At 45.9% G+C, this 19898-nt stretch overlaps 1 protein-coding gene across 1 annotated transcript in view; it reads right to left on the reverse strand.

Moving 5' to 3' along the window:
• Positions 1–18327, reverse strand: part of LOC147603584 (ATP synthase small subunit 6-A, mitochondrial-like) — a 32428-nt gene extending 14101 nt beyond the window's left edge. The window contains exon 1 of the mRNA XM_086795857.1: positions 18190–18327. The gene's annotated coding sequence lies outside the window, so the exon portion shown is untranslated. The remainder of the gene's footprint in view (positions 1–18189) is intronic.
• Positions 18328–19898: the final 1571 nt, after the last annotated feature.

Below are 19898 nucleotides of genomic sequence, written 5' to 3' on the forward strand. Positions count from 1 at the left end.
ACCTGAAGGAGGATGAGCGGGAATCACTTCACCTTCCGCTGGAGCAGGTGCAAGAGAACGCTCCTCAGTGCCATCCACATACAACCATACAACCAAAACATGATGCATCATATAAGCTCACATAGGGTAGTTGTCCCCATTAAGCTTGTCCTCTTGAGATAGCATTCCAAAGAGGTCATTATTACTGTTGGCCATGGTAGGACAGCAAATCTGTCACAAGACACCACGAGTATGCAATGTCCAGCAAAACCGTAAGAATGCGGAAGATAAATAGCAGGATAACCAATGGACTGAAAGGAAACTCCTTCACTAGGAGAAATACATATGCATGTCCCAAAACTGAAAGTGTACTGCACGATGATGCAAATCTGTCAAAGTGTCCACAAAGGCATACATATACTGCAGCAAACCACAAATGTATACATGTGCCGTGAAAAACACAATCAGCTGACACCTGTAAGAGCTGCAAGTGCTCAAATCCTGGCAGATCAAATGTAAATTGGTCGAATGCTCCAAAAATGGGCTCAATGTAGAAAAGCCCTAATTTTTAGGCAACCAATTAGACCACATCTGAACCAGATCTGCACCTGTAAATCTGCTAATGCGATTGTCACCTGTACCAAGTGCTGCAATGCCCAAAAATTGGGAGGAATGCCCCAATGCCAACCAAATGTGCCTAAAATACCCAAAAATTTGGAGGAAATGCCCCAACCAAATGTGCCTGTAATACCCAAAAATTTGGGGAAATGCTCCAATGCCAACCAAATGTGCCTGCAACACCCAAAATTGCCTACAAATAGTGCCAATTTTTGCAAAATAGTGCCAATTTCTGCAAAATCCCCAAATTTCTAGTGCAATTATGCAACAAATCTGCTGAAATCAATGCCAATGTGTGCCAATGTTGCAATTGCAGGCTCAATGGTGAAAAGCCCCAAATTTCAACAGGCAGAATGTGCAATTTCAGGTCAGAAATTTGCAAATCCCACTAACCTTATCTGAAGGTGAACCTTGCAATTGGGCAGACCTGAAGGTGAAGGTGAAGTCGGCGTAGATCTGAAAGGTGCAGATCTGACAGGCGTCGTACGGCGGTGGTATAGGGCGCAGGTACAGGGCGGGAAAGTGCAGGGCGGCTGCAGATATGGGCTGGATCAGCACGGTGAAGGCGGCGCCAGGCAGACGGCGGCAACAACGGCGGGCAGGCGTCGGATGGGACGGCGGGCAGGCGATGGCTGTGCTACAGTCGATGACGGCGCACGATGCAAGGGCGATGGCAGATCTGACGACGAACGGCAGCGGCGCACAGCGGCAGGGACAGGGCGGCTGAGGGCGGTTCTATTGGAGGCACAAGCGGCGCAGCAAACTGGGAGGCACGAAGTGCAATCAGCGGGAGGCGACAATACAAGTCGGCGCACAAATATGAGGCGCAAAGATCTGAGGCACCGCGGACTAGGGCGGCGCTGGGCAGTGTCGTACGATGCAGGGCGTGAGCAGCCGGGCAATACAAGTCGGGAACAGCAAGGGAGAGAAGAACACAACTGTTTTTTTATATATATATAATAATAAGAGAGTGTGTGGTGTCTAAAGTGTGCAATAGGCTCTAGCAAGGAGCAAACCCTAACCCTAATGTTTGGGAGCAACAGGGTGTAACCCTAACCAGGCTCTGATACCAATGTTGGGTAGGAGGGAAGCTGGCCTGCACAAACACACACACACACACACAACCTCAAGCACAGAGAAACATGAGAGTGCTGGAAAAGATGTACTCAATAATGATATGAAATGAAAGTACAAGTGAGTACTAAAAAGCCTAGGGCAAAGTGCCCAACACACATAAGTGTGTTCACACGAGGAAAAAACCTGTGTCCAGTTCACAGGGAAAAAGTGCCCGTGAGTAAGCTGGGTTCACACCTGAGCTAGCCAAAAGTGGTCATGACCAACAAGCGTCACCATAGGTTGCATTTTACTCGTCCATGAAATTGATCCTAATCCAAGAGTAAAGCAATACCCTATAGTAAACCGTTGGGTATCCGCATCTCCGGCCCCGTTGGGGTTGCCCCAGCCACATAAATTGGCCCCCTCTCCATAGAAAATATGAAAATCCTTGGTACCTTGCAAGTACCACAACACGTGGAGTGCTACCTACCAGTGAGCATCCAAAGGTGCATGCACGCGGAGTGCTGCCTACCAGTGAGCGTCCAAAGGTGCCTGCATCATGAAGGCACTAAGAGTTCCCACAATGTGCGTTGTATGGTTGCTTGTGATGATCAAGTCGTCCACATAGAGAATGATAAGAGTATACAACCCTTTCTAAAGAAAGATGTAGAGATTTGCATCAGCCGCCGACCACTTGAAACCCTTCTATTGAAACAAAGCATCAATCTTCTCATACCTAGCCCTGAGAGCTTGTTTCGAACCATACAAAGCCTTTTTCAGCCTGTAGACCATACCTTTGGAGCCAAGAACCTGAAATCCCAAGGGTTGTTCCACATTAACTTCCTCCTTTAGCTCCCCATGGAGGAATGCCAACTTGACATCCATCTGCAAGATGGGTCAATGAGAGTGTGCAGCAAGAGCAAGAACTATCCGTATGGTCGCCATCCGGGCAATCAGTGCAAAAGTATCACCAAATCCACGCAAACCTCTGAGAATAGCCTCTTGCCACAAGCCTAGCCTTGTGCTTATCCAGAGTCCCATCCGATTTGTACTTGGTCTTATGGACCCATTTGACACCAATAACCTTCCGCTTTGCCGGTCTAGGAACCAGCTCCCAAGTCTGATTCCAATCAATAGATTCAAGCTCTGTTTCCATGGCCTCCTTCCAAGTCGGTTTGGAATGCACCTCCCCAATATAAGTAGGTTCGGAGTCCTTTTTGGATGCATGGAGGCCGGTAGAAACCAAAGTGCGGCAGACTAGCAGTCACCAATCCAATTGTAGTCCAGACAATAAACAAATAAACAAGAGCTAGAGTGCTCCAAAACAAAAAGGAGAACGACACCCGTTGGCCCCAAAGCTTAGCGCCCCTTTCGGTACTTCTTTATTCAATTTCAATGGAAAAGCTTAACTGAGTACTACAAAGCCAGTCAAGGAAAAGAAACCTGCATATCCAATCTGGCAACCCTCAAGACCTCTTAGCATAGAGGATACACACACAGATTTGTGTCCCACAAAAGTAACACACTGCAGTCTCCTCTAATCAACCAAGACAATGCAACAGGGAAGCCTTGAGCACGCATCTGGTTGTTCCATGATCGTAGCCTCAAACTCAGCCAAAGAACAAATCCACAATCTAACTCTGTTTCCACCCTTCAAACTGCCACACCCCTCCTCTCACAAAGGGCCAGAAGAAACAACTCTGATGCAGATGTAAGCCAGTGGAAAGAGAGAGAAGGATATTCAGCAGGTACACTGCTGTCCCTCAGTCCAATCCTCCTCAGAAACACCAGCCTTGAGAGTATAGAGTATGCTGTCCTGAATTGCAGCCACCCGCCTTTGCCCTCCAGAGCTCACACGAGGGGAGGAGAGAGAGATACTGCTGCCCGGTCAACCGCTTGCCTGCAGTCTTCCTCGCCCATCTCCTTTTGTACCCGCCGTCCTGCAGCCGCCTGCTCCAACTATCCTGCAGCCGCCTGTGCCAGCTGTCCAGTAGCCGCCTGTACCAGCTGACCTGCACTAACCTGACTGTATGCCTATGGAGAGAACCGGCCAAGCCATCCTGTACGTATCCCTTCAGGCGATCCTCCTCCAAAGAATTCAGCGCCCCTCCTTTTGAGAATCCTTCACGCCTTCCTCTCCACGCTGCCAGCCGCCTTGCTCTTTCCAAAAGCAAGAGAGAAAAAAGGGAGAGAGGCGTGTGCTTCCAAAAATGGAGTAGCCCCTCCCCAAACTTATCCTAGGGGCCTCATAAAGTTTATTGGAACTTTACTAGGGGCCACCCAAGGTTATAAACTTTAATAACTTTAATCCCTTGGTCCCCCTTCACACTTGGGGATGTCCACAAATTAACCTTTTGTCCGGGCACCCAAGTATGAACAATTAACTGTTTATCTTGCTCACCGACCACCATGCTCACACTTATGCTGCACCCATTTTCACAGGGTCATGACATACCCCCCTCTTGAAAAATGACAAGCGTCCTCGATTGCAATCTGGTGATACAGCAAGACATCCAAAGTGAAAAGTAGAATATGGCAAGATCAGCGTCCCAATCTCTCTAAGCCACGCATATGTAACAACATTCACTGCAAACCAATGGTGTAGTAATAGTCCAAGTTGTATACCACTGTGAACCATACACAACCACAACATCCAATGTGACTAGTAAACATATATCATAGAAGTCCTATAAACAGATGTACTGTCAGCCATCAGTACCTTCAGGTGAGACAAAAGCTGCACCAAGAGACCTCTAGATGTCATCTGAGCCTGTCTGTATCAAGGGAGCGGAGGTGCTACCCCCCTCTTGAGCATCAGGCAATGCTCTAGACCCATGCTCTGCTGAACCTGAATGAGCCGTAGCAAGAGTCGGCTCCAACTCAAAGGCATCAAGATAAAGCTGCAAAACCTGAGGTGAATCTACTAAGTCACCTTCCTCCATCCACTTCGCATCCATCGGTGAATAGTTCTTGAACTTCACAAGATAGCGACGGGAAACTTTACCTCGTACCTTTCTTTCCTTATGTGCCACTATCTGCTCTAGAATAAGAACCTCATCAAGTTCCTCAACTTCCGGCTGAGCCTCATCTAATACATCCTCAGGCACATCCCCACGGAAAGGTCTTAAGTAGACTCACATGAAATGCATTGTGAATCCTCCAGTGATCTGGTAGCTTCAAACGATAAGCCACCTCACCAATCTTTTCCAATACCTGAAAAGGTCCATAATAGCGCATGCTCAACTTAGGGAATAAGCGCTCTTTACCCTTCATCTTTTTGAGCCTAGCTTTCTCAAATCGCAAAAGAACCGAATCACCCAATGCAAACTCTAATGCACGTCTGTGACGGTCTGCTGCTTTCTTTTGCTTTTGCTGAGTTTTTTGGAGTGCCAACTTAACTCTCCGATAAGCTTCATCCATGTTCTCCACATACTAGTCAGCCTCAAAGATCTTATCCTTTGTGTGCAAAATAGGTGGTACCTTCTTCCCTCCTTCCACAATCTCAAAAGGCGCCTTGCCGTCAAGGTATGGACGGTGTTGTTATAAGCCAACTCCACCAAAGGAAGATACTTTTCCCATTGTTGCTTGTGCTCTGACACATAACACTTAAGAAGATCTAACACTGTGGAATTAGCCTCTTCCGACTGACCATCTGTCTGTGGATGAAACGATGATGAAAACTTGAGAGTTGTACCCATGTTGTTGATGTTTGCCATGAACAACTTCACCATGTAATCAACTTTGATCGTCTTACGCACGGGAATGAAATGAGCCTGCTTACTGAACCTGCATATGATAGCCCAAATGCCATCATTCTCCGTTTATGTCCTCGAAAGATCAAATATAAAATCCATGGCAATGCTCTCCCATGATCTATCTGGAATAGGTAAAGGCTAAAGTAACCCTGGTGTCTTTTGACGGTCAAACTTCACCTTTTGACATACGATGCATTGCCTAACAAAAGCATCAACATCTCTTCTCAAGGCCGGCCAATAAAAGAAAGCCTCAACTGCCTTTACCGTGGCATCAATACCTCTATGACCTGCATACGGCGTAGCATGACTTTCAATCATAACCTTGAGTCGTAACTACCACAACATTCTTTTTGCCTTCCACATGAACAATCTGAAAGTGGAACATAGACAGAAAGTTGGCCCATCTCATATGCTTCTCAGAAAGTTTAGTTTGCGTAAGGAAATAACGCAAGGTCTGATGATCTGTCTGCACAGTGAAATCAGCCCCAAGCAAATAGTGTTTCCATGTAGAAAGAGCGTGAAGCCAACATCTCTTTCTCATAAATGCTTCTCGTACGACTCTCATAGGCTATCACATGTCCTTCCTGCATGAGAACTGCCCCAATGTTGTTCCCACATGCATCACACTGGACAACAAAAGCCTTTCGGAGATCCGGTAATACCAATATGGGATCCGAAGTAAGCTTTTCTTTAAGCTTTTTACAGGCTGCAATTTCCCGATCAGCCCATCGAAACAGAGTTCCCTTCTTTGTTAAAGCATGAAGGGGCGAAGCAATCTCACCAAAATACCGTATGTACCGCCTGTAATAGGAACACAATCCCAAAAAGCTACGTACATCATGCACGGTCCTCAAATCTGGCCAATTGAGAATTGCTTCCACTTTCGAAGGATCCATACGGACTCCATCTTTAGACACGATATGCCCCAAGAAGTGTATCTCTTCCAAGAAGAACTCACTCTTCTTGCCATTAATGACCAACCTATGCTTCCGGAGTTATTCAAACACAATGGCCAAATGTTTCCTATGCTCCTCCTCTGTGCGTGAATGCACAATCATATCATCAAAGAATGTGCCCACAAACGCTCTATGAGGCCGGAAAATCCTGTCCATCATCCTATTAAATGTGGCAGGAGTATTAGTCAAACCATAGGGCATGACCAAGAACTCATATAGCCCAAAAGTAGTCCGAAATGCGGTCTTATGCACATCCTCGGGTCTAATGCGTATCTGATGATACCCGCTTTTCCAGTCTATCCGACTAAAGACTGTGGAGCCCTGTAAGCAGTCCAATATGTCATCAATCCTCGGAATAGGGAATCGATTCTTGATGGTGTTCTTGTTTAGCGCCCTGTAATCTATACACATGCACCAAGAACCATCTTTCTTTCGCACTAAGAGCACAGGTGAGCAAAAGGGTGATGAGCTAGGCTGGATCAACCCCTTTTTCAACAACTCCTGTACCTGGCTCATAATTTCCTCTTGTTGGGCTGCACTAACATGGTACGGCGGTCTATTTGGTGGGATACTCCTCGGAATTAGATCAATAGCATGATCTTCTGGCCTTTTCGGAGGAAGTTCTCCTGACAATGACTCGGAAAAACAATCCTGGAACTCACGTAAGAAATCAGTCCTGTCTTTATCTAACATAGACAAATTAGATTTAGACTCATCATCTTTTGCATCCTTTACAAAAACCAAGTACGCAAAAAGATGCTTTTTCATTACTGATAAAATGGCCGAAGCCGATACACTAGGAACAAATTCCCCTTTAAGCTTTACATCCAAAATATGCTCTTTTCCTCTATGAGTCAAACTAATCTTCCTGTTGTACGTACCGTGTGGACAAGAAGCCAGATGCAGGTTCTTTGCAGGCTTCAGGAGTTCTACTGGGACGGCTGAATTACCAGCCTTATATTGTAATCAAAGCTCTTAAAATCAATTAAAGAAATACCGCAAGGGGCGCCACTGCGATTTGGGGCCAATCGGTGTCCGTGTACTTTTTGCAGGAGCACTCTAGCTCCCCCTGTTTGTTTTCCTTTTCGAGGTCCTCAATGGTGTTGAAGAGTTTTATGTGCGAGTGTTTGTTTCGCCGCCCTTTGCTTTCTGAAGGCCGGTTTACAAGGTTCCGTTGCCGGGACACATCGTCGACTTTCTCAAATGGGCGAGTCCGTGGTTGCTTTGGTTGGGAAAATCGCCAACTTTCCTAAGGGGGCGAGCTCGTGGTTGTCTCATGAGAGTCACATCAAAAGCTTCAACATGAGGAAAGTGAAAAGGAAGTGCAGGACACAGTACAAGATTTTGTGTCTTTGCCTATATGAGGTGAAGAGCAAGAGATGAAGATGAAGCTCAGGAGAAAAGACACCAAGGACAGGAAGTAGTCGGCCAGGAACAAGAAGCAGTTGAAGTGTTATGGTGCAGGAGATGCGTTGAAGGCTATGGCTTTCGACAGTTTGTCACCAGTGGTATCTTCATAGAGGCTTCATGGGTTCGGAAGACAGTTTCCTTCTATGTTTAGCAGTGGTGATCTACTTACTATGCTTCATCGAGGACTTGTGCTTACCACTTGGGTGGAGTGCAAGCAGGTTTTGGGTGCCTGAGGATGTATCAGATGAGGCTCAAATGGAAGTGGAGGAACTTGACGAGGTTCTTATTCCTGAGCATATACTGGCACATAAGGAAAGAAAGGTACAGGGTAAAGTTTCCCGTCGCTATCCTGTGAAGTTCAAGAGCTGTTCACTGATGGATGCGAAGTGACTGGAGGAGGTTCACTGATGGATGCGAAATGGATGGAGGAGGGTGACTTAGCAGATTCACCTCAGGAGTTGCAGCTTTATCTTGATACCTATGAGTTGGAGTCGACTCTTGTTACGGCTCATTCAGGTTCAGCAGAGCATAGGTCTGGAGCATTGCCTGATGCTCAAGAGGGGGGTAGCACCTCCGCTCCCTTGTTGTTACAGACAGGCTCATTTGTTATCTAGGAGTCGCTTGGTGACATCTTTGTATTCACCCGAAGGTACTGAGGCTGACAGTACATCTGCTTATGGGACTTCTATGATATTGTGTACTAGTCACAGGAGATGGTGGTTGAGTATGGTTCACAGTCGCGCGCACCTGGAACTCTAACTGCAACTATGGATAACTCTATGAAGGGCATAAGTCTTGCGAGCAGTCCTAGAGTTGGTTTGGTTCATGGAAATATGGATCGAACTCTATTTGTGCATGTATGCATACACTTTTTGTGGTAGGTATATTTGTATTCTGGTGCCATTGGATCCTGGTACCATTGAGAATACATTGGGAAATACTCTGCATTGTGTCATGTGCTGCATGTATGTTGGTATGATACATCAAGTGCTTTATTATGTTCATGGATGCACCATTGGGTGTAACTCCTGCGGGATGGCCATGAGAACATATGTGGGAAAGTACTTGGTAGATGTAGTGTTTGGATGCATTGAGTGCTTTCATATGCTCATGTTTTACCTTCAGTCGTGGGTCCTGCGGGATGCCCATGGGCGTAAGGCTTGCGAGCAGCCCTTAGACTGTTACTTTGGAGTAGGTAGAGCATTTTGAGGAGCATATTGTTTGCGAATGCATATGTGTCATATGTAGAATGATGCATGGTTTTGTTTTTGGCTAACACAGTTAACGTATTTCCATTTGGTTTTAGACTTTTGCTGTAGGTTCTGAAGGAACAAGCAAGAGGACAGTGTGGCTTATTGTGCAGGATGATTGTTTTATCACCCAGATGCATTGGAAGGCCATTGTTTTTGCCATATGGGGTGTCTTTGCTCATGAGATGCTTTACTATGCCATTGGTTTGCAGTGAATGTTGATACATGTGTATGGCTTAGAGAGATTGGGACGCTGATCTTGCCATATTGTATATTTCACTTTAGATATTTTGATGCATCACCAAAATGCAATCGAGGACGCTTGCCATTTTTCAAGAGGGGGGTATGTCATGGCCCTGTGAAAATGGAACAGTACAAGTGTGGGCATGGTGGTTGCAGAGTCAGAATATTTTATGATTCACATGGGGGGTGCCCGGACAGAGTTTAAGATGTGTGGACATCCCTAGGTGTGAAGGGGGGGAACTAGAAACATTAAATTTTAATGTTTATTAAAGTTTGCCCCTAGGCCTTAGTGGCCCTAGGGACTTATTAAAGTTGGGGGCCCTAGGGATTATTTTGGGGAGGAGCCACTTTTGGAGTAGTGCTTCTCTCTCCTCCCTCTCTCTCTAGCTTTTGGGAAAGAAGTCGTGGAGGAGTCTTCAAGCGCATGTACACAGGCGTGGAGAAGCTGGAGAGCAAGTCGACTGCAGATTTTGGAGTGCTGCTGCTGTTTTTCTGAGTGTAAATCAGCCGTACAGCACTGTACGGCCAGATCTGTGCAAGTACACTCTCTCTCTCTCTCTTTGGTACAGGCTGCGAGTCTTCTTCTCTGCTGGACTGGCTGCGCACAGGTCCTGTACAGGCTGTGCAGTCAAGTTTTCAGCAAGTACAGTACTGTACGGCTGCCGTACAGTGTACGGACAGCCAGGTACAGCAAGTACAGTTGCTGCAGGCGGTGCAGACAGGTGCTGGACAGAACTGAATACTCAGATTCAGGCGAGCACAAGTGTGGACAGCAAGCTGCGTGTGCAAGTACAACTATCTGGCACGTATCCCGAGGTAGTACAGACGGGTACGGGGCTGTTTTTCAGATCTGTACATTCAAAGTCAGCATAAAGGTGAACAGGGGGCTGGTTTTTCATGAACATAGACATCATGACGATGGCGTTCAACTGATGGAACTTTCAGCTTCTCTTTGCTTTGGATTCGGGACTGTTTTGGGACAGTTTATGGGCTGTTTTTGCTTGGCTGCAAATTCAGCAATGTACTTGGGTTTTTGGCTGCAAGTACAGGTCACTTGGTTATGTTTCTTGGCATGGGAGTGAAGCAAGCTCGCATGGCTGCGTGCTCATGGAGCAGATTGTTTTCTTTGCTAGAAAGGAACAATGGGACCTACAGTTATGGGCATCTCTATGTTGCCAGATGTTTCATGAGGGAACAGGTAACTAGATGTATGGGAAACATGACAGAAGTTTCAAAGGGAAACAGGCCTAAAGGTTTCATGTGGAAACAGGTCGTAGGTTTTCTGGAGGAAACATGTATTTGGGTTTCTCCAGGAGATAGGTCACATGTAGGCAAAAGGTACAGGAATGGACACATGTATGGTACAGCCTTGCTACTGATATGACAGGGGACAGGGAATCCATGACAGAGATGGATAGTACCCTTGGAAGGTAGAGAGGGTTTGTACAGCTGTGTCGACTGTATGTTATGCTGTGCTGTGATACTCTTTTGAGAGACAGTTTGGGAGTCTGTGTTGTGATGCAGAAGCACTGGATGTGTCAGGGTGTGATGCTGTTCATAGTGTGAGAGGCTATGGATGGTTGTGGCAGCCCTGATCATGGGAGAAAGCTTCTGTATGCAGACTCAATGTGTGAGAGTCTTTCGATATGAACAATGGCTGGACTTGTTTGTGGATGCCGTGTGGACAAGAAGCCAGATGCAGGTTCTTTGCAGGCTTCAGGAGTTCTACTGGGACGGCTGAATTACCAGCCTTATATTGTAATCAAAGCTCTTAAAATCAATTAAAGAAATACCGCAAGGGACGCCACTGCGATTTGGGGCCAATCGGTGTCCGTGTACTTTTTGCAGGAGCACTCTAGCTCCCCCTGTTTGTTTTCCTTTTCTAGGTCCTCAATGGTGTTGAAGAGTTTTATGTGCGAGTGTTTGTTTCACCGCCCTTTGCTTTCTGAAGGCCGGTTTACACGTATCCACCACCGCATGTACTCTATGGCACCATGGCATAGCCAACAAAACATCAACCCATCAAGTGGCATGATAAAGAACTCCTCACTGTCCACATATCCCTGCACATGAAGCCTCAGCTTCCCAATAATAGAGTAACGAGTTCTGCATACCCAGGACAAGCCATATTAGCCTCAAACAAAGGCGCCATCTCCTCTACACGGATCCCCAGGCGGATCCCCAATCTGCCAACCAAATCTGGTAAAAGATAAAGTTGGCTCTAGCACCTGTGTCAAAGAAAATCAAGGCATTCTGATCTCTCACTCCATGCCCTGCACAACTCAGTCTCTTCACCACCTGGCTGCTCCCCAATAAGATCAAGAACTAACCCTGCACAAGGCTTTGGTTTCTTAGGCTTAGGCTCCCCTTTGGTGTTAGAGTCCTTTTGGGACTTACGCTTGGGACAATTAAAAGACATATGTCCCTCCTCAGTACAGAAAAAGCACTTCCTAGCATCCATCAAAGCCTGTCTCTCCTCAAGAGTTTTCTTGGGCATGGGTAACTTCTTATACCGCTTCTCTGTAGCCCTTTTGCATCACGCGAAGCATGCCCTGACTTTTCAGATTTCTTGCTTGTGCTTTTACTTCCTTTAAATCCAGATGAGACTCCAGTGAGTAACGCATTTGCCATCATAACATTCTCTATCATCTGCGACATTTGTTACTCGAGTCTTTATACAATAGTCACGCACTTCCTTGGGCAGCCCACAACAATACTTCTCAACCTACTCAGACGAAGGCACTGCACGATAAGAAGTAACTGGGATAAAGCTTTCCAAAACTTCTTATTATAATCCTCAAGATTTTCACACTTCGATGCATCCAACTTGTGCCATGCTGTCATTACATCCACCTCAAAAGTAGATGTGAGCCACACGGAAGAGAACACCTGTTTAAACTGTATCCAAGTAGATGGTGCTATGCCCTGCAAAAGAAGAGTGGACCACCACTGCAATGCATTGCCCTTGAGAAAAGTCGCAACTTTTCTCACCTTAGAGGATTCCGTGTAATTTCCACCAGAAAAAGCAGCATCAAACTGTTGTAAAAAGGTAAGTGCCTTTAGCTTGTCTTTGGCCCCGCTAAATGTGTCAAATTTCACTGCAACTCCCCCTTCCTTATAATCCTTCGCCTTACCCATACGCGTTAGATTATCGTAAGGAAGTGGCTTCACAAGATTGCTACCCCTAGCATTCATGCCCATCATAGGGTCAACATTACCAATTCCCACACCTGGCATACCGTGCATTCTTGCTAATCCCCCCATGTTTCCAAACATACCACTATGCATACCGGGCTGCATGTCCCCATACATGTTTCCTTGCATTCCGGGCTGCATACCACCATACATATTCCCCAGCATACCAAGCTGAAAATTAGCTCCAAAATTCCCTTGCATTCCCATGCCTCCCTGAGTGTATCCCCCAGTCATTGATTGGAACATGGAACCACCACCAAAATAGCCTAGATGCATAGACTGCTACAGAATAGGTGGCTGTCTGAAAAAAGAACTCTATGGGTTTGCACCAGAAGTGTTCTGCATGTTAGGAAACGGTCCAAAAGCAAGATCCTGTGGGAAGGCACCAATATTGCCCTGAGGTGGATTCGTAGAACGCTCTTTCTTCTTCTTCTTCTTAGGATCAGAAGGGGCTCTCATAAATTCAGCAAACTTCTCACTTTGTGTGAGCTGCATAAACACATCCACTGCCCCGGCCAAACGAGCTTTAAACTAGGCATCATCTTCCTCTTGACTTGGCATGTCTTCTGGCTGCGTTACATCCTCATAACGTGCATCTTCTGCAGCCTGATCTCCTGCAAGTATATCCTCTCTTCATTTCTCTCAAGAGAGGTCTCTTGCTCTTCCTCATCATCATAAAAATAGTCATCTTCTGTGTCTGACATCTTGCTGAAATTTTCAGCAATGGCTTTCCTCGAGACAACCACGACCTCACCCCCTTAGGAAAGTTGATGATGGTCCCGACAACGGAACCTTGAAACCGGCCTCTGGTAGAAACCAAAGTGCGGTAGACTAGCAGTCACCAATCCAATTGTAGTCCAGACAATAAACAAATAAACAAGAGCTAGAGTGCTCCAAAACAAAAAGGAGAACGACACCTGTTGGCCCCAAAGCTTGGCGCCCCTTTCGGTACTTCTTTATTCAATTTCAATGGAAAAGCTTAACTGAGTACTACAAAGCCAGTCAAGGAAAAGAAACCTACATGTCCAATCTGGCAACCCTCAAGACCTCTTAGCATAGAGGATACACACACAGATCTGTGTCCCACAAAAGCAACACTGCAGTCTCCTCTAATCAACCAAGACAATGCAACAGGGAAGCCTTGAGCACGCATCTGGCTGTTCCATGATCGTAGCCTCAAACTCAGCCAAAGAACAAATCCACAATCTAACTCTGTTTTCACGCTTCAAACTGGCACACCCCTCCTCTCACAAAGGGCCAGAAGAAACGACTCTGAAGCAGTTGTAAGCCAGTGGAAAGAGAGAGAAAGATATTCAGCAGGTACACTGTTGTCCCTCAGTCCAATCCTCCTCAGAAACACCAACCCTGAGAGTATAGAGTATGCTGTCTTGAATTGCAACCACCCGCCTTTACCTTCCAGAGCTCACACGAGGGGAAGAGAAAGAGAGAGAGAGTTTCAGGCTGCGCCTGCTGCCCTGTCAACCGCCTACCTGCAGTCTTCCTCGCCCATCTCCTTTTGTACCCACCGTCCTGCAGCCGCCTACTCCTGCTGTCCTGCAGCCGCCTGCGCTAGCTGTCCCGCAGCCGCCTGTACCAGCTGACCTGCACTAACCTGACTGTATGCCTATGGAGAGAACCTGTACGTATCCCTTCAGGCGATCCTCCTCCAGAGAATTCAACGCTCCTCCTTTTGAGAATCCTTCACGCCTTTCTCTCCACACTGCCAGCCGCCTTGCTCTTTCCAAAAGCGAGAGAGAGAAAAAAGGGAGAGAGGCGTGTACTTCCAAAAATGGAGTAGCCCCTCCCCAAACTTATCCTAGGAGCCTCATAAAGTTTATTGGAACCTTACTAGGGGCCACTTATGCCTAGGGGACACGCAAGGTTATAAACTTTAATAACTTTAATCCCTTGGTCCCCCTTCACACTTGGGGATGTCCACAAATTAACCTTTTGTCCGGGCACCCAAGTATGAACAATTAACTGTTTATCTTGCTCACCGACCACCATGCTCACACTTATGCTGCACCTATTTTCACAAGGTCATGACACATGACATCAATGCATAATTGATGCACAAGTTCTCCTGAGATGATGTCGTGGTACGTAACCGCTCCAATCGACGAGATCCTCCATTGTAGGTGAAGCCAACCGTGTTACCCCCAAGCCCCGCAATGTCTGGTACAACCAATTGGGAATATGAGATCCCCCCTCAAGAGTCAAACCCTGCTCATGAGGAGTAGCCTGCTGAGGAGCATCCACCGAAATCTCCCCCCCCCCAAGTCAATGTCGAATGATTCCTCTATCGGAGGTGCTGGAGGACGTGCCAGTTCAAGTCGAGGAAGAGGAACAAGAGCAGGAACAGGAGGATCCAATGAGGAACCAAGGAGAGGCTCACTCGAATCAACCCCCGATGATGAAGAAACCCCCTCTGCAATGGAAGACAAAGTCTCATCAACCACCACATCTCTACTAACGATGATCTTCAAAGTTGCAAGATAGTAGAGCCGATGACCTTTGGATTCTGAGTTGTAACCAACCAAAATACGATGCTTGGACTTAGCATCCAGCTTCCCCCTTCACCATTAGGTACATGTACAAATGCATTTGACCCAAAAACGCGGAAGTGTGAAACCAGGTAGGCTTGAAAGGGGGTCTGTCCTAGAACAGCAGTAGTAGGGGACCGATTGAGAATGTAAACAGCAATAGAAACTGCCTCCACCCAAAGCTTTTGAGGAAGACTCCAATGTTCCAACATTGTCCAAGCAACCTTCTTCCGCTCCACCACGCCATTCTCTGAAGAAGTACTTGTGTTGGCAAACTCCCTTGAATGCCATGGAGCTCACAGTACTGGTTGAACTGGTGAGAAGTAAACTCGCCTCCTTTGTCACTCGTAATGTCAAGACAGAGTGTCTAGACTGTTTCTCCACCAAGGTTCTCCATGTTTGAAATCTGTCGAAAGTTTCATCTTTGGATTTGAGAAAATAGGCCCAAGTATACCTGCTAAAATCATCAACCAAAAGAAAAACATGACTAGCAAAACCAAGATACAAAGTGTGCATCGGGCCGCACAAATCCGCATTAACCAATTCCAGAGGTGCCGTAGCTTGCCGTGTAGCCTTCTTTGGAAAGGCCTCTCGATGTTGTTTCCCTTTGAGACAAGAGTGACAAGGGCCCTCACGTGTGCCAATATCTAGCTATCCATCCACTAGCTCCTCCCAAAAAGCCTTCAACAAGGCCTCCAAAGGAAGATGTCCAAATCTAGCATGCCAAAGATCGCTTTTGCGGGTACCTATGTGAGAGTAAACAGCCATGAGTTTGCAAAGGCCATGGTCCTCTATGCCTTGCCATAGGATCTCGCCAGTGAGAGGGTCACGAATTATCACAATCCTCCATAAATTCGACCTTAGTGCCCAATTTGCAAATCTCATGTACAAAAAGGAGATGGAATCCTAAAAGTCGCACAAATAGCACTCTCAAGGTGTACTTTCCTCTATTGCCATCCGGAATGAGGGGCATTGTCCCTTCGCCAAGAATGGAGACAGTAGAGTTATCTCCAATGGCAACTCTACCGCGAGACGTTGCTGCAATTCATCAAGCCAGTCACGTGCTTTGTGGCACCGTTGTCCAAAATCCACTAAGGAGAGTTGGAACAAGAGATCAATCAGGGTGACGAAAGCTGACTCCTCCACAACTTTGATGGATGAGCTCGTCCCTTTGTCCTTTGACTTCCCTTCCAAGTCCCGCATGATGCGACTCCAGCACTGTCGCCATAAGTTGCCCTTGTTTGCAACAATAATCACAAACCTTCTGGTTGCCAGAAGAATTGGGAGCTGAAGACCCCTTCGGCTTTGCATCCTTAGAGTCCTTGGAATCCTTAAGAGTCCTTGGAGTCCTTAAAGGAAGGTGCCCCACCTTTGCCTTTGTTAGGTTGCACCCATTCCACGTGGCTGTTGCATAGCATCCCGTCACCTCCTCTCTATGTTGCCTTCCCCACGGCACCCAGGCCCCGCTGTTCACGGATCCATGCTCCAGGCCCCTCTCCACCAGTCCCGTGTGCAATCCTTGTTGCGCCCATGTTCCATCTACAAACAACCGCCACCCTCTCACCTCATCATTGAATCCACTGCTATCTGAGCACACATCATGTCTCTTCAAGCCTCCTCCACTCCTTCATTCATTGAGACAAGTTCACCAATAGTGGTTTCCCTACATGGCAAACCAACTATGTTGCTTGCAAAACTTATCAAATTCTATTAAGGAGTACTCACCACCTTTGTCGGCCCTTAAAAACTGAATTTATGCTCATACTTATGTTCCACTTCAATCTTCCATTCTTTAAACACATTTAAAGCATCACTTTTTCTTTTAAAAAAATACACCCAAGTTTTTCGAGAAATCATCAATGAACAAAAGAAAAGAAACAGCCCCACTAAGAGACTTTGTTCTCATTGGACCAAAGATGTCCGAATGTGAGTTTCTTAACTCTGTAAGTAGCCTCCTTTGGAAAGGCTTCTCTATGTTGCTTGCCCATCATGCAAGCCTAGCATACTAACCCAAATCACTCCAAATTTGGGCAGCTAGAGTTGGAATGGGCATTCACAAGATGTGTATAGCTTAAGTGGCCGAACCTCTTGTGCAACAATCGGCTATCTACAGCTTCCATCTTCATAAACATGAAGTTTTCATCGAACAATCATCAAGCATCAAGAGTGCCGCTTGGTTCTTGAGTCGTCCCCAAGCCTTGCATAGCTTTGAAGTTTGCTTGCCTACCGGCTTCAATTCTTCCATAGCATCGTCCATCTGGGGCTCTAGGGGTAACTCCCATAGTAAACACCGGTAACTGCCATAGCAATGTTGACACAGCTTATCTAATTCTAGTTCATAGTCATGTCCACATGCATTTGGATGAGTTATGCATGTGATGTATTTTCGACAAAACATACACTTCAAAAGTTCTTTTACCCAACCCACACAATAGGCATGCGGAGCCTACCATCCAAACAGACTACAAATCAATGGACACTTCATAGCAAGTCCAAGATTGCGACCTTGCATGTGGTAACACAACAAAATCCCCATGTATTCAAAAATATACATCACTAAGGCGAACCACAAAAACCTTGAGCTTGACACGACCTCCTGCAACTAGGACTCTAGAGAACTTTTGATTGCCAGCAGGAGGACCAAAGTCGTCCTAGAGGTAGTCGGCAAGCTAGAAGCAGACCGTGAGAAGCAATGGCGCACCAAATTCAATGCTAGATAAGGTAGCAACGGCAAGGCCAAAGGCAGAAAGTAAAATGCACAGAGAAGAAAGGTAAAACCTGGACCCAGATCTACATTACGAATCCCGCATATCAACAAACTGCCCTGGGATTCTTTATGCCATACCATGAAACAAGCACACTATTTACGAGGTTGATCCTGAGATTCTTTGTTCGGATGCACAATGCATTGATTCTTTGCATGCTTTGAAGACCTCAGATGAAGATTCGGCTCTAAGGTTTTTGCCATAGCCGAAACATTAAAAAATACACAGGCGGAAAGGCCTGAGAGAAACCATGACACAAATTTTTTTTCTAAAACCCCGAAACGGCGAGAATCTCATTACAGAACAGCTAATGGAACTGGTGAAAGAAACCTTCAGAGAAACGAGCTACTGAAACCGCGTAATGGGAGAGCAGATCAAGCTTCTGAAACCCTAAAATGGTGAACAGAGAGGTAAAGTACCTGCTGTGGAGGCTGAAACAGACAAACGTCGATGAAGCGGAGAGCTCGCCCGCCGTAGCAGCAACTCAAGGAAAACTAGGAAGCCTTCGAGAGTTATCTTAGATAATATCTCCATGCCCAGCCCCAGGCCCCATTTCTAGCGTTCAAAATTATCCTTCTTATGCCCTCGGCAGGTCCTATGCCTAGGCCATGTTCTAATGTCTCATGGCATGTTTGATATCTGGTGTATGTATGTCCAAGGGGCATCCTCCCAGCGGCGAGACTCACCGACCGCTTTCGGTAAGCAAGCTTTCAATCACTATCTGGAGAATGCATAAGCTTTCCTACTACCATGCCCTGCTAGCGAGGACAATAGCCCATTCGTGGAGGTGGCCCCAACTGGTGAGGTAAAACAAGTGTACGTGTGTACCTTCTTGCAAAAATAATAGAAAACCACTACTCTTGTTGACAAATTTTACACAGTGAATTGGTTCAAGCTAGTTACTACCATTCCCTACCCATAGGGCAAGCAGGGAGTTTGATAGTAGGTGAGATTGCTCTAACCATGTTATGTAACCAACCTCAAACAACCCTACCCATGTTCCTTGCCACATCTCTCTCAAAGGATGGGTGGAGCATTGGAGCTACTATGGTTGACAATTCTCTTATGATATCGAGAATGCCATGATGTCCTAGGTTTGACATTATGTAACAATTTGAGAGATTGTGACTATGGTGATCTTGGAAGTCCATGTCATCATCACATTAAGTGATTAGCACTCGTGCTTAAACCACCTCCCTTTCACCCAATTTTTTAGTATAAACATTTCCATCAAGCAATGTAACACCTATCTTTATTTAGCATTTAGAAAAATGTGTAGGGGTAAGGAATCAAACAAATGAATATTTATTTCATTTTAGTATGGAAAACATCACTTGAGATTTAGCATGCAAAGGTTTCATCGAGTGGGCAAAGACATACATACACCCATTTTTTTGCTAAATTTTGTATTGATCGTGAGGTCCTCCATACATGGTCATTTATGCAGACCCTATTGTTTGGGAATAGGAATTGTCCCTCTTGAAGACACTTGACACATTGTTTGGGAATAGGAATTGTCCCTCTTGAAGACACTTGACACATTGTTACTTTTTATCATGGTGTTGGTGCATGTCAGTTTACATGTGGTTCATTGTCACTATTTCACATTGGTGTTGTTGCATGTCAGTTGACATGTGGTGCATTGTCACTATTTCACCATGGTGTTGTTGCATGTCAGTTGACACATGGTCAATTATCACTATTTCACCGCGATGTGTTCTTACATGTCAATTGACAGCTTCACCTTAAAGAGTCTCAAGATCCCATTTAGTGAGTATATTGGCACATCTCTCAGAGATGACATGTATCTCTCAAAAGATGGCATGGTCCATGTATGTTTGTGGAGTCCCTGTTGTTTAAGAAGAAATGTACTTGAGAACAAATGACATCAATTCAGCTCATTATATGTCATTTGAACTCAATTGACATCATTTAATCTCAATGATGTAATACCGAGTAGGTCTACATCAATCACTTCATAGTTGTCTATCAATGGCTTAAAAATTGAGGCCACTTCAACACAAATGGCATCAATTCAGCTCATTATACATCATTTAGTCTCCAATTGGGTCAAATTAAGGTCAACTAGATAATTTCTCAAAGAAACGCACTCAAATGACCAATGGTG

Source organism: Cibotium barometz, chromosome 63 (genome assembly GCF_041138505.1).
Source record: "Cibotium barometz isolate CiBa-2024 chromosome 63, ASM4113850v1, whole genome shotgun sequence".
In the NCBI taxonomy this organism is placed as follows: domain Eukaryota; kingdom Viridiplantae; phylum Streptophyta; class Polypodiopsida; order Cyatheales; family Cibotiaceae; genus Cibotium; species Cibotium barometz.